This window comes from Eurosta solidaginis, chromosome 2 (genome assembly GCF_040869045.1).
Source record: "Eurosta solidaginis isolate ZX-2024a chromosome 2, ASM4086904v1, whole genome shotgun sequence".
NCBI classification, from domain to species: domain Eukaryota; kingdom Metazoa; phylum Arthropoda; class Insecta; order Diptera; family Tephritidae; genus Eurosta; species Eurosta solidaginis.
This window is the reverse complement of record NC_090320.1, coordinates 80,274,652-80,286,537: the sequence shown is the minus strand read 5'-3', so window position 1 is coordinate 80,286,537 and position 11,886 is coordinate 80,274,652. Positions and strand designations below refer to the sequence as shown.

Below are 11,886 nucleotides of genomic sequence, written 5' to 3'. Positions count from 1 at the left end.
TCCCACTTACCTCCTCATCATTCCATCCTTACATCCCGCCCCAAAAGAAATTAGCAAGCCATATTACTTCTTTTTTCACTTCAATAACGCATTTTTAATAAACATAATCTTAAAATCTATACACGAATGAAATAAATCGTATACAAAAAAAAATCAAGCTTCGTTTAGATTCAATAATTTTTTTTCTTCAAACAACTTAATTTATATATACATATATGTAAATTTGAGTTTAACACATATGGTTTCTTTCCTCGCAAAAAAAATGTATATCTTTACACAGATATATAAAAGTAAAAAATAAACGTATTAAAACAGTATTTCTTAACGTATAAAGAAAATATAATAAACCAAAAAAAATCAAAATGTGCACATGAATTCCGTATAAAAAAAAGATCTATGACAAATATTCATTTGGGACTATATTTCTGGGTCTTTCTGTCGCCAAAATCGCCAAACTCTTATCTACTCAAGTGGAGTTATATAAAAAAAGTTTTTTTAAAACACACCCTAATGCCTGCCTAAAAGAGCTCTTTTATGTGGGGATTGGGGGCTTATTGGTGCAGGGTTTATACCCTCTCTGCAAAAAAAAGGTAAAACAAAAAAAAAAAACATCGTTCTGGTATATTTTGTGACTGATAGACGCCTTAGAATTTTATAAATTTTGGTTTAATCGAATATTACGTTTAAGACTAAAACGGAAGAGTTATAGTGACTCGGATATATGTCCATGCACATCAATGTAAAATTCATATTTTATACAATTTAAAATTTGGGATAAAACAAAAACAATTCTTAGACTACCCTGATTCGTTTGTTAATTTCTATTTACCATTGAATTCCTTTGGCGACTGCTATAACGAGGTAGGTCGCTCCAACGTTAGGGCAAATGGCTAGGTGAATAAACAAATCCAATTGGACGCAGCTTTCCGAAATGCAATAAAAGGATTTATTGGTGATAAAATTGCAATACCAAAATCGTGATGAGATGCAATTACGATTTAGGCATTTGTATAAAAATGGTGTTGAATTTGTAAAAATTGTTGATGCTCGCAAAAATTTGATATTGAAGTTGCGAAAAAAATTGTTGCATTTAAAAACAAGGATGTTGAAGTTGAAAAAATTGTGATTTTTAAAAATCCGTGACTTGTAAAAATTCGTGATTTGTAAAAAATTCGTGATTTGTAAAAATTCGTGATTTGTAAAAATTCGTGATTTGTAAAAATTGTGATTCCCTGGCGCTTTAAAAAGGCTTCACTGGCCACCTCCGGTTCCCACTACGAGAATGAAATCTCAATTAGTGCCAATTACATTTTTTTATTAAGGCTCCCAAAGCCGATTTGGCGTTCACGCGCCTTATGTCACACATACGTAAATATTATTTGCCCACATACCGCAATATAAAATGAGTGTATCCACAAAAAATTTATTATTTTAATAAAAAAAAAATCAAAAAGATAGTAATTTTAGAATTTAGGAATACGCAAGAAAACAATGATTGAGTGGGAATCTTCACTCATGAAAATCCGTGCTGCGGATTTATGGAGGAGGCTGGTGACCGAAGTCGAAATTGAGGTCGCGTGAACCCCAAACGGCGCGAAAGTCTACATGATTAAAAAAAAAAAATCTTCATAATTTAAACACTCACCAGGTAAACAAATATTCCACATCCTTATGCAGCAAGGAAATCCTGTCCTGATGGTTGGATGCAGCGTCGTCCTTTTTATTTAAAATTATCGACCGAAACCGCTTTTTTTAATTGAAGGCAATTTGCCTTATATCAAAACTTAAGAATTATTGCTATCGGCACTAAACTGATCCTTTCTGGATCTTCGCGCACAGGGAATTTTTCTTTAAGAAAACTTAAACACAAACGAAATTTAAAATATATTTTCTTTTATTTGGAAAGCGGCGCGCGCACTTTAGCCTGATATGCCGCTATATTTTACTTTATTTCTGTTCTCCTCCAGTTACCCCTTTTATACTATCCAACCCGCTGAAAAGAACCGTTTCCATTTGCCGTTTCCCATGGTCTTTCTTTTGTCTACCGCTACCATGACCACCCTATATCTATCCCTGTCCTTATTCTCACCATATCATGCATGCCCATCCGGCAACCTTACCCTTAAAGCTTTTTTTGTCATTGTGAATTAATGTGAATTCACAATGGTGTTTTTGTTAAGTTTTCATTTGACATTTCTCGTGTTTACATATTTGATAAACACACTTTTATAATTTTTATTATGTTAAAAATGCTGATGTGCTACCAAAAAAAAAAATATCGAGAGATGTTTCACACGAAATAATCTCGAGAACAATGCCCGAAGGCAAAAAATGAAAATTGTATCTCTGTCCGGAGATATTTGCAGTGGAAGTTTGTGATTTTCGTGTGATAGTTGTTCTGTTGGGTACCCAACAAAAAAAACTGTGAACCTAAGTGTTTTGCGTGGATATAGTCTTGGTCTCCAAACCGGTGTTGGACCCACCCAGGGTACTTTTTTATAGGCGCTGCCGACGGCCACCAACGCAGAATGGTGTTCTGTGCAACCATGCTGTGGATACCACCCCCGGTTTAGGATGGGGACCCGCGGGTAAATTTTTGGTTTTTTTGTTCATGTATTCTGAACCGAGTCAAAAGCTTATTTGACTGTGTCTGTTTTAACAGCGTACTCCGCCTAATCATATGAGGCTCTATACATCCGAGCGGGCCAAGGTCTGAATGAAGCCCAACGCGGGGACGACCCACGACCTGACATATACTCCACTTGACGCATAAAATCTGGCATCATAATCAGCATTGAAATTTATTTTTAAATAAATGTCAATTTGTGTGACAAAATGTCAAAATGAAATGGAAACAAACAAATGGCTCTCAAAATGTAAACGTCACTTAGAATTTACATAGAAAATCAAAATTCAACAGACTTCAAAGTCAAGTTAAGTTTTGAGTAATCAATAACATGCAATGTTCATTTAACAGAACTGTAAGTGACAGTTCGCAAGCCAAGTCAAGTCTATGCTAAGTATCAGTAATGGAGCCTTAACACATCGATGTTTCATGCTGTCATCGAAATAACAATTTATCAATTATTCCGGGAAAACATTTTAAAACGAAGGAGAAATATAATTATGATAATAAAGCTTACAAGAGTTACGTTCCATTGAGACGTGAGCGAGATACGGATAGAAATTTAACATGCAAATGCAACAACAACGTTGTGATCCTGATATTTATCTGGTTCAATTTCTGATCCGTATAGCAGTTCTGTTCGTTTCGTTTTCTGTAGTCGATTTTTTGACAGCTAACAACTTTTGAGTTGGTAGCACTCATGGCTCAACTATATGGTTGCCTCATCTCTACAGCAATAACATACCTTTGTTCACATTGCCAAAATTAGCGTGTTGGTGTTGGACGAATGGAATGGAATGAAAACATAAAACTTAGCAGCATTTGTAAGTAGTAAGAAAATGTTGTAAATTCGTTGGTTTCTTTTTAAGTTTGCCATCTCTTTCTGACAATCACTACTCCAGTGAAATGAAAAAAATAAAATCAGCTGGTGAGATGAGCCAACCATATAGTTGAGCCATTGTAGCACTAAACTAAATACGTGTAAATTTGTGTATACATAAAAGATCTCGCAATATTTAAAAGCAAAAACACTGAAAGAGTAAACAACTTGAAGATGATGTAAGGAAAATAAATAGTTTGCTTACGTGCGAAACTATTTAAATGTTAATAATTCTATCAGTATCTTAAAAATTTGTTTACGTTTCTTCTTATTTTCTACAAAACAGATGTTTTATATTAGTGCTGTCAGCTCTCATAAAGTTGATCCAGATCGTTCCAATGAGATTTGAGCCAGAGCCAGAGCTCGATAAACCAATGGAACGGCCCAGTTGTGATCCTGATATTTATCTGGTTCAATTTCTGATCCGTATAGCAGTTCTGTTCGTTTCGTTTTCTGTAGTAGATTTTTTGACAGCTAACCACTTTTGAGTTGGTAGCACTCATGGCTCACCTATATGGTTGGCTCATCTCTACAGCAATAACATACCTTTGTTCACATTGCCAAAATTAGCGTGTTGGTGTTAGACGAATGGAATGGAATGAAAACATAAAACTTAGCAGCCTTTGTAAGTAGTAAGAAAATGTTGTAAATTCGTTGGTTTCTTTTTAAGTTTGCCATCTCCTTCTGACAATCCCTACTCCAGTGAAATGAAAAAAATAAAATCAGCTGGTGGGATGAGCCAACCACATAGTTGAACTAAATACGTGTACATTTGTGTATACATAAAAGATCTCGCCATATTTAAAAGCAAAAACACTGAAAGAGTAAACAACTTGAAGATGATGTAAGGAAAATAAATAGTTTGCTTACGTGCGAAACTATTTAAATGTTAATAATTCTATCAGTATCTTAAAATTTTGTGTACGTTTCTTCTTATTTTCTACAAAACAGATGTTTTATATTAGTGCTGCCAGCTCTCATGAAGTTGATCCAGATCGTTCCAATGAGATTTGAGCCAGAGCCAGAACTCGATAAACCAATGGAACGGCCCAAAGCTCTCGCTTAACCTGGAGGTCGATTCTGTAACGCTTCACAATAACAAATGTTGTTAGCGTAGACAATAATTTTTGCTGTTTGCACTAACAATTTGTTGATTCTGTAACTCTGTGTTAACAATGGTAAACAGCTGATTATTTTGTATTGCTGAAAATTGTGATAGGTGGCACCTCAGGCGAAAAATGCGAAAAACACAAAGGAGAACGTCAAAATAAATTTTTGAGCGCTAAACAATATTGTCTGGATATTGAGTTGCAAAGTAAAAAATAATAATATATTAATAAAAAGGACACATTTTAACCCAAAAGTGGAAAAAATTGAAAATAAGTATTCAAATGATTAATAAAAAAAATAATGAGAATATTTGGTTGCGCTTTAGTTTACAGCGGTACTCCTTATATTAAGCAAAAAAGTGGCTGCGATTTAGCTTGGAATCGCAGGAATTGCACTATTTTTGCTATGGAATGGGAGAGGAAGTCATTGTGTATTGGTACAAGTGTTCCTGATCACAAATATATAAGTTTTACCACGCGCGATTTTATAGTTCTCGAGTGCATGGTGTCATGGATAAACAAAAAGTGTCAGCAGTCACAGCCATGTGAATCGGTGGTGTCTCTAATGTGTGTCTTCGGGAAGACGGGTATTTGATGGGCTATGGGTTATTTTTTGTAAGCGTAATTTACAGTGTGCGGTCAAGTGTGTAAACTTTCACTAAAAGTGTGTAAATAATTATGAAAAACGCTGTAGGAGTACGTAAAACTTCCAACTTTAACCACTATTACCTCGATTACTATACAGCTCCGTATGCTGGGAACTATATGTTTGTGATCAGAAAAGCCTCCTCTACCTTCCTATAGCAATCGTTTTTTCTAAATCAAAGGGAAGGATTTGATTACTTTTTTCGATTTATTTCAACAGAATGTCTTCGCAATCAAAAAGGAGTCGTGCATCGGGGGAGCAGCTAAGCGCGATGCTCGATGTTTTTACATCCGACCCAGACTTCGCCAGCGGAAAATTTCAAAAAATGCATGGCAAATTAGAAAGCCGTAAGAAGTAGCCTGAAATGGGCGCGAAGCTGAATGCCGTTGGAGGCGCGGTAAAGTCGGTTGAACAGTGTCAAAATGTAAGTATGAGAATTGAGTGAAGTAGTACTACATCGTTCCCCAATTTAATACCCACCGATCTGTATACTCGAATAACTAATAGCTCCCCATACGTATCGAGAAATGGGCTGTTAAAAATTTAAAATTCCATTGGCGCATATGGGAGAGGCAGTTAGATTTTCGAGTTTTTTGAACATTGTGATTTTTTGAGTTTATCGCTGTTTAGATCTGGGTGTGCGATATCTACATATGTACATATGTATATATTTGCAATTATTTGGTACTTACAAATATTTTTCGACTTATTTGTTATAGGTCTGGCGGGACTTAAAAAGTCGCACGTCGACTCATGTACGTGAGTTGAAAAAGGAACAGGGGAAGACTGGCAACAGACCCCTTGAACAAGCGCCCCTTAGCGAATTAGAAAAGAGGGTAATAGCAGTAGTAGGGAGCACCTACATGGAAGGATCATCGGATGTCACTGAAAATATTCCCGACCTAGAGGTAATGTGTGTTGTGTCATATCAATATATACTCCATTTCATAGTTGTAAGGTTACTCATATTGGCATGTTCTAATTTTGTTTATATTTCGTTTTTGAATATTTCTTTAACCCTTTCAAACCGATAAAAAACTGTGGGATATGCAATATCGACACTAGTTGGACTTTAAAGACTACTAAAAAGTTAAAACTTTGACCGAGCCCGAATATCAATTTTCCTTATCAGAGGCGCCGTGGGGGGTGGGACAATTAATCCCAAACGGTTGTTTAAGTTTAAAATTTGGGATATGATGTCCCAGCAGTGTCCATAATTAAATATTTCAACCAGAGTAAGTTTATAAAATTTATTCATTCAAAAAACAAATATTACATATGATATGGTGTAAAACACTTAAAACATAGTGGCACTTCGCACGTCTTGCATGTGAAGAAAGTACGCTTATCGTTCTTTCCACCTTTCTTGTCCTTTGAGCACTTCACGCATCGGCGTCGCGTTGTGCCTTCGATGGGCATATGATCGCCAACTATGCCGTAATTGACGTCTCGATTCTTCAAATGTCGTCCAGATTTCTTCTTCTTGGGCACTTTAGTTTTCTCTAGCCCAAACTTAATCATATCCTCCGCTAATGAAATGACAAAATCAATGTAAGGGTAATTTGGCAAGTGGTGCGTTTCTCTTTATAGTATCCATAAGTTGACACATGTAGTCTGCAGAAGTTTGTAGAATACCTTTTTCCACGACTTTGTAGACTTCCTGTTGATATCGTATAGCTGTGACATCTGGTCAGACAGATCGACCCCACCCATGTATTGATTGTATTCGATAATGGACTTTGGGCAAGCCAAGTTGATTTTTTCACCGTTTTTCTGTTTCCGTTGAATCCAACCTATGTCTCCGCCATGACAATTGCTCATTACAGTCACCAGTTTAGTGTCTTGCCAGAAGGCACATGATGTTCCAAATTGATTTTGGTAGCACAAACTCTCTCCTCTCTTCAACTTCTCTGTACACGTAGGAAGCTGCTTCCGATTGGAAATAATAGTTCCGACCGCCGGAAATGGTATGCTGTTGAAGAGGTACACTGAGGAAAAAAATCTATCGAAGAAAAGTGCCACATTCGTTCGCTTTATAGTTTTTGTCAAACTTAAAGCTACCCTCTCGCCCAATGCCGAGATGTCGGATAAATTTCGTGATTCATCTTTCCCAAAATATATATTGAAGTCGTATACATAGCCAGAGGATGAGTCAGATCTTTCCCAAATTTTAATTCCACGTTTTATGGGTTTCATTGGAAGGTATTGCTTCAATGCTGATCGTCCTTTGAACTTGACCATTGATTCATTGATGGCTTGAAATGAACTATCCTCGCGACACGCAGTGAAGGTATGTTTTAGGCAATTGACCACCTCTTCAATATAGTAGCTTTTTGAGCAGCCATTTGGCTTTTCTGGAGAGTTGCAATAAAACTTTGAGTGGAGCAACAGGTATCGGTCTCGTGACATACTGTCCCTAATCAAAGCGTTGCCAACAGACTTTCTCTTAGACCAGTACATGGGGACTTTCGGTAGTCTATTGTAGGAAGTCACGAGCATTTTTCCTAGCATTGTCAAAATTTCATTCTGGTCTGTTTCATGAATATTTACAGGTTTCTTTTTATATTCACCTTGAGCTCTCTTGACGATATTGATCCTTTCATTTGTGCACTGGCTTATCCATATGAGAAGACTTGGAGGAAATAGTTTCAAAAAAGTGTCCAGTTCAGTGGAGCCTCGATTCAAATCGCAAAGCACGGATGGGGTGTACTGTGGAGGCATTTCTTTTCGTGGGCGGCCGCCGTCTGCGATTGTCCATATATTCTCCGCAGCAGGTGTTACTGAAACGGCAAAAATCTCTTCCACGTCATCGGCACCGATATCTTCATCGCAACTGGATTCCTCATCACTATATCCATCACTTTCCATATGTGGACCCTCCTCTTCCCCGGTAGATTTATCGTAATCTTCCGAAGCTAGATACTCAGAGCCACTATCTTCAAATGGCTCCGATTCCCCTGAGGAATTGTAGAGCACATTTTCGATGTCATCGTCTGTTAATTTAGCTCTCTTGCTGGCCATTTTGTCCATTAGGTATAAAAGTTCTAAAAAGACTTTAGTAAACTTATAAGCATTTTGTGAACTCCAGGGATATATAATCCCGAGTTAAAATACTACTGGGACATATAATCCCATAAAGAAATAGCCTTGATTTTATTACGAATCGCTTTATTTCTAGGCTCGAATTGTAAATGTTTATCATAAACACATAATAAACTTACGATAATTGAAAGAATTAATAATATTTACCGTTCTGGTCGTAGTATTTATCAAATTTTCTGCAGAATTTCACAACACGTGCTCACTTTTTCACTGTTTACAACCTATTGTAGCTGTTACATTTCAAAGAAGTGTCAACACAATGTAGTGAAGACTATAAATAACGGGAAAATTTTCTTTTCACGCATATACTTCAGCATATATTGTACCGACCGGGTCGAAAGGGTTAAAGTAAAGAAAATGTTTTGAAAAATGTTGATACTTTTTTGAAATATTTCAAATTAAAAAATCGGAATAATCTTCTTGAATATTTAGAATTTTTTTTCAAAACGCATTATCCATTAGAAAAAAAGTTCTGAAAATTCAAGTAGATTTTTCCCAGACTTAAGAATTATAGGTACCTATAGAATCTAGAATTTAATGGGTACAAAAAATAATTTGAAATATTTTAAAAAAATGTCAACATTGTTCAAAACGTTTTTTTACTTTAAAAAAAATATTCAAATAAACTAAAGTTTCAAAGTTTACACAAATTTCATCAAACTTCGATAAATTGCCATGAAAATTCTCAGTTTTTTAGACAGAAGTCGTAGAAAATTTTTTAGCACGCGGTTTTGTAGCCCATTAAATTTTACTACAATAATTTGCAAGTATGAAGTACCTCCAAATTCCCAACCCTGTTGTTTCCAGGGACTTCCGTTAGAAGAATCCAATGACAATCCACCATATGGACGTGCCAGTTAAGCAAGAAGGTACTGCTAACACAACAACAATAAAAATTTAAAATTTCAGGGAAAATGTACTTCTAACTTGCATATTATTATACTAAAATTTAATGGGCTACAAAACTGCGTACTCAAAAAATTTTTGGAATCTCTGCCGAAAAAGTTGAAAAATTTGATAGCAATTTTTCAAGGTTTGATGAACTTTTCGAAAACCTTAAAACTTTTGTACGAGTTTTTGAGCGGGAATTACCCTTATTGCTTTAAATATATGAAAACATTTATTTGAAGCAATTTTTAATTTATAATTTATGTAATAATTTGGGAAAATTTTAAACAACGTGGTATCAGGACGGACAAGGCGACAGCTGTTTCGATTATACCTTTTTTAAATCTCTTCAAAGTCTTTTCTCCCGGGAGTGGAATTCGAACCCTGCAGTCCTACGATGGTTGAAGTGTTATAAACGCATTCAGCCACGTCATGCCTTAGTTAAATTTAAAACTTTAATTTATAATGTTTCTGTTATAGATTTAAATAAGCCTGTTAAATTTAAATAATGCTACTTCTAGGAACAACAATTGAACATGGAAGACGAAGGGGAATATTTTCATCTGGTCGTAGATGAAGATGACACTCCTCAATGACCCAGCGTGTCTGAAGGCGAATCGGAGACTCGGTATACAACTCCGAGAACGGCAAAACAGACACCACGAAGGGGAGTGAAGAGGCGCTTCCCAAGGCAGTCGGTTCTATGTACCGGAGCGACTCGGGGTTTTTCCCGACCAAGGACTGTCATTTCAGTGTGACCCCATTTAATTTTTTTCGTCCCTCCCACAAATTGTCATCCTCCCAGCAGCTCCTTGCAGCAGGACTTCTACATATTCTCTTACTCCGGGAAGGTATCGAACCCAATCCGGGTCCGTCTCCTCACCCCGGTCCTGAGAAATGGTTTTGCTGCATTTGCCAGAAAAGAATCTTTTTAGGACGGTCATACTCTGTTCAGTGTGTCTCGTGCAAGGGATGGTTGCACCGGACAGGTTGTACTGGGCTTGATCCCAAAACCCGACGTCCACGTAACTTTTATAAATCTTTTGTGGCTCCTTGCTGCTCACGCCCAAGGGCGTCCCGTAGTCTACGCCTAAGCGTATCCCCACTACCTTCCAGCAGCTTCGCTGCTCAGCAAGCCACAACAAGCACCCGCTGCTGCTCGCGCCCCACGGCGCCAACAACTCAAACAGCTGATACCACTCATAACTACTACCTTCGTAGTAGAGCTGGTAGCAATGCTGAGCATCAGCCCCTGCCCCCGTCTTCTTCTCCTCCCCTCTTTTCTGGCAGCAATCGTGCAGGTCAGGGAAACAGACTCTTAGTCCCTGCCTCCGTTTGCACCGTCTGCCAGCACAGAATATATAGGTTTGCGACATCCGCTCAATGCAGCTCCTGCCTTGGGTGGTGCCACTTTCCTAGATGTTCTGGTCTCCGCGACGGCAACCCCTCGACGGGTTTCATCGCGCCATGTTGCCAGGTCGCAAACCCAAATCATCCGGGTACCCCAATGCTTGCCCAAGGGCGCCCAGTCCCAAGGCCACAACAGCAATTGCGTCCTGGCCTTCCACAACCTAGGCGTAGTCACCCCTCACTTACCCCTAGAGTGGCGGCGTCACCCCTCACTTACCCCTAGAGTGGCGGCGTCACCCCTCATGCACTTCAGAATTCTGCAGTTCAACTGTAATGGACTAACTGGGAAGATTACGGAGATAGTCGATTTCATGAAGCGGCACAACATCCGCATTGCTGCGATTCAAGAGACTAAACTCACAGCAAGATCTGCATTGCAGACCTGCTCTGGTTATAATGTCCACAGGAAAGACCGCGAGAGCGGAAATGGAGGCGGCCTCGCGTTTATTATACACCACTCTGTGCAATATCATATATTTGATCCTGGCATCGACCGCAGTGACAATGTCTTAGAACGTCAAGGCCTATCTGTCCGGTCAGGCGATGCAAATCTAGAAATCATTAACATCTACATCCCTCCTGTCACCTGTTGCCCCAGTGGATACCGCCCTAATATCGAGGCCTTACTCACTGGCAACAATCGCATTATCTTAGGCGATTTCAATGCCCATCACGACCTATGGCATTCAAACTTGCGGGCGGACAGTAGGGGTGAGATGTTGGCGGATCAAATAGACGAAACGACGTTCTGCACAATTAACGGAGACGCCCCCACACGTATGGTAGGAAGCTGTCATAGCTCGCCAGATATCTCAATCGTGAGCGCAGAACTCGTAAACTGCGTCAACTGGCAGCCGATGGTAACATTGGCATCCGACCACCTGCCCATACTTATTTCGTTCGAGCGTACCGCCGACTTCATCGTCACCGAAAAACGCACTTTCATAAACTTCAAAAAAGGAAAGTGGGAAGAATATAAATCTGCAACAGACGGCAGCTTTGCTGCCCTCCCTATCCCGACTGATGCCCACCAAGGGGAGCGTGCCTTCCGTAAGGTCATTGAATCCGCCTCGGCACATTTCATTCCCGCCGGGAGAATTCCCGAAATCCGGACCACTTCCCGGCGGAGGCCGCGAGCTTAGCGAGGGAACGCGACCTTATAAGACAGCTTGATCCAGGCGACCCCCAAGTAAGGGATATAAACCAACGCATCAGATTGCTTGTG

At 38.7% G+C, this 11,886-nt stretch overlaps 1 long non-coding RNA gene across 1 annotated transcript; it reads left to right on the top strand.

Annotated features, from left to right (window-relative positions):
- Positions 1-2,219: 2,219 nt before the first annotated feature.
- On the top strand, positions 2,220-10,083 carry LOC137242238 (uncharacterized). Its single transcript, XR_010950142.1, has 4 exons — positions 2,220-2,588; positions 5,481-5,685; positions 5,981-6,169; positions 9,773-10,083. It is a non-coding gene; the product is annotated as an uncharacterized lncRNA (long non-coding RNA).
- The last annotated feature ends 1,803 nt before the right edge of the window (positions 10,084-11,886 follow it).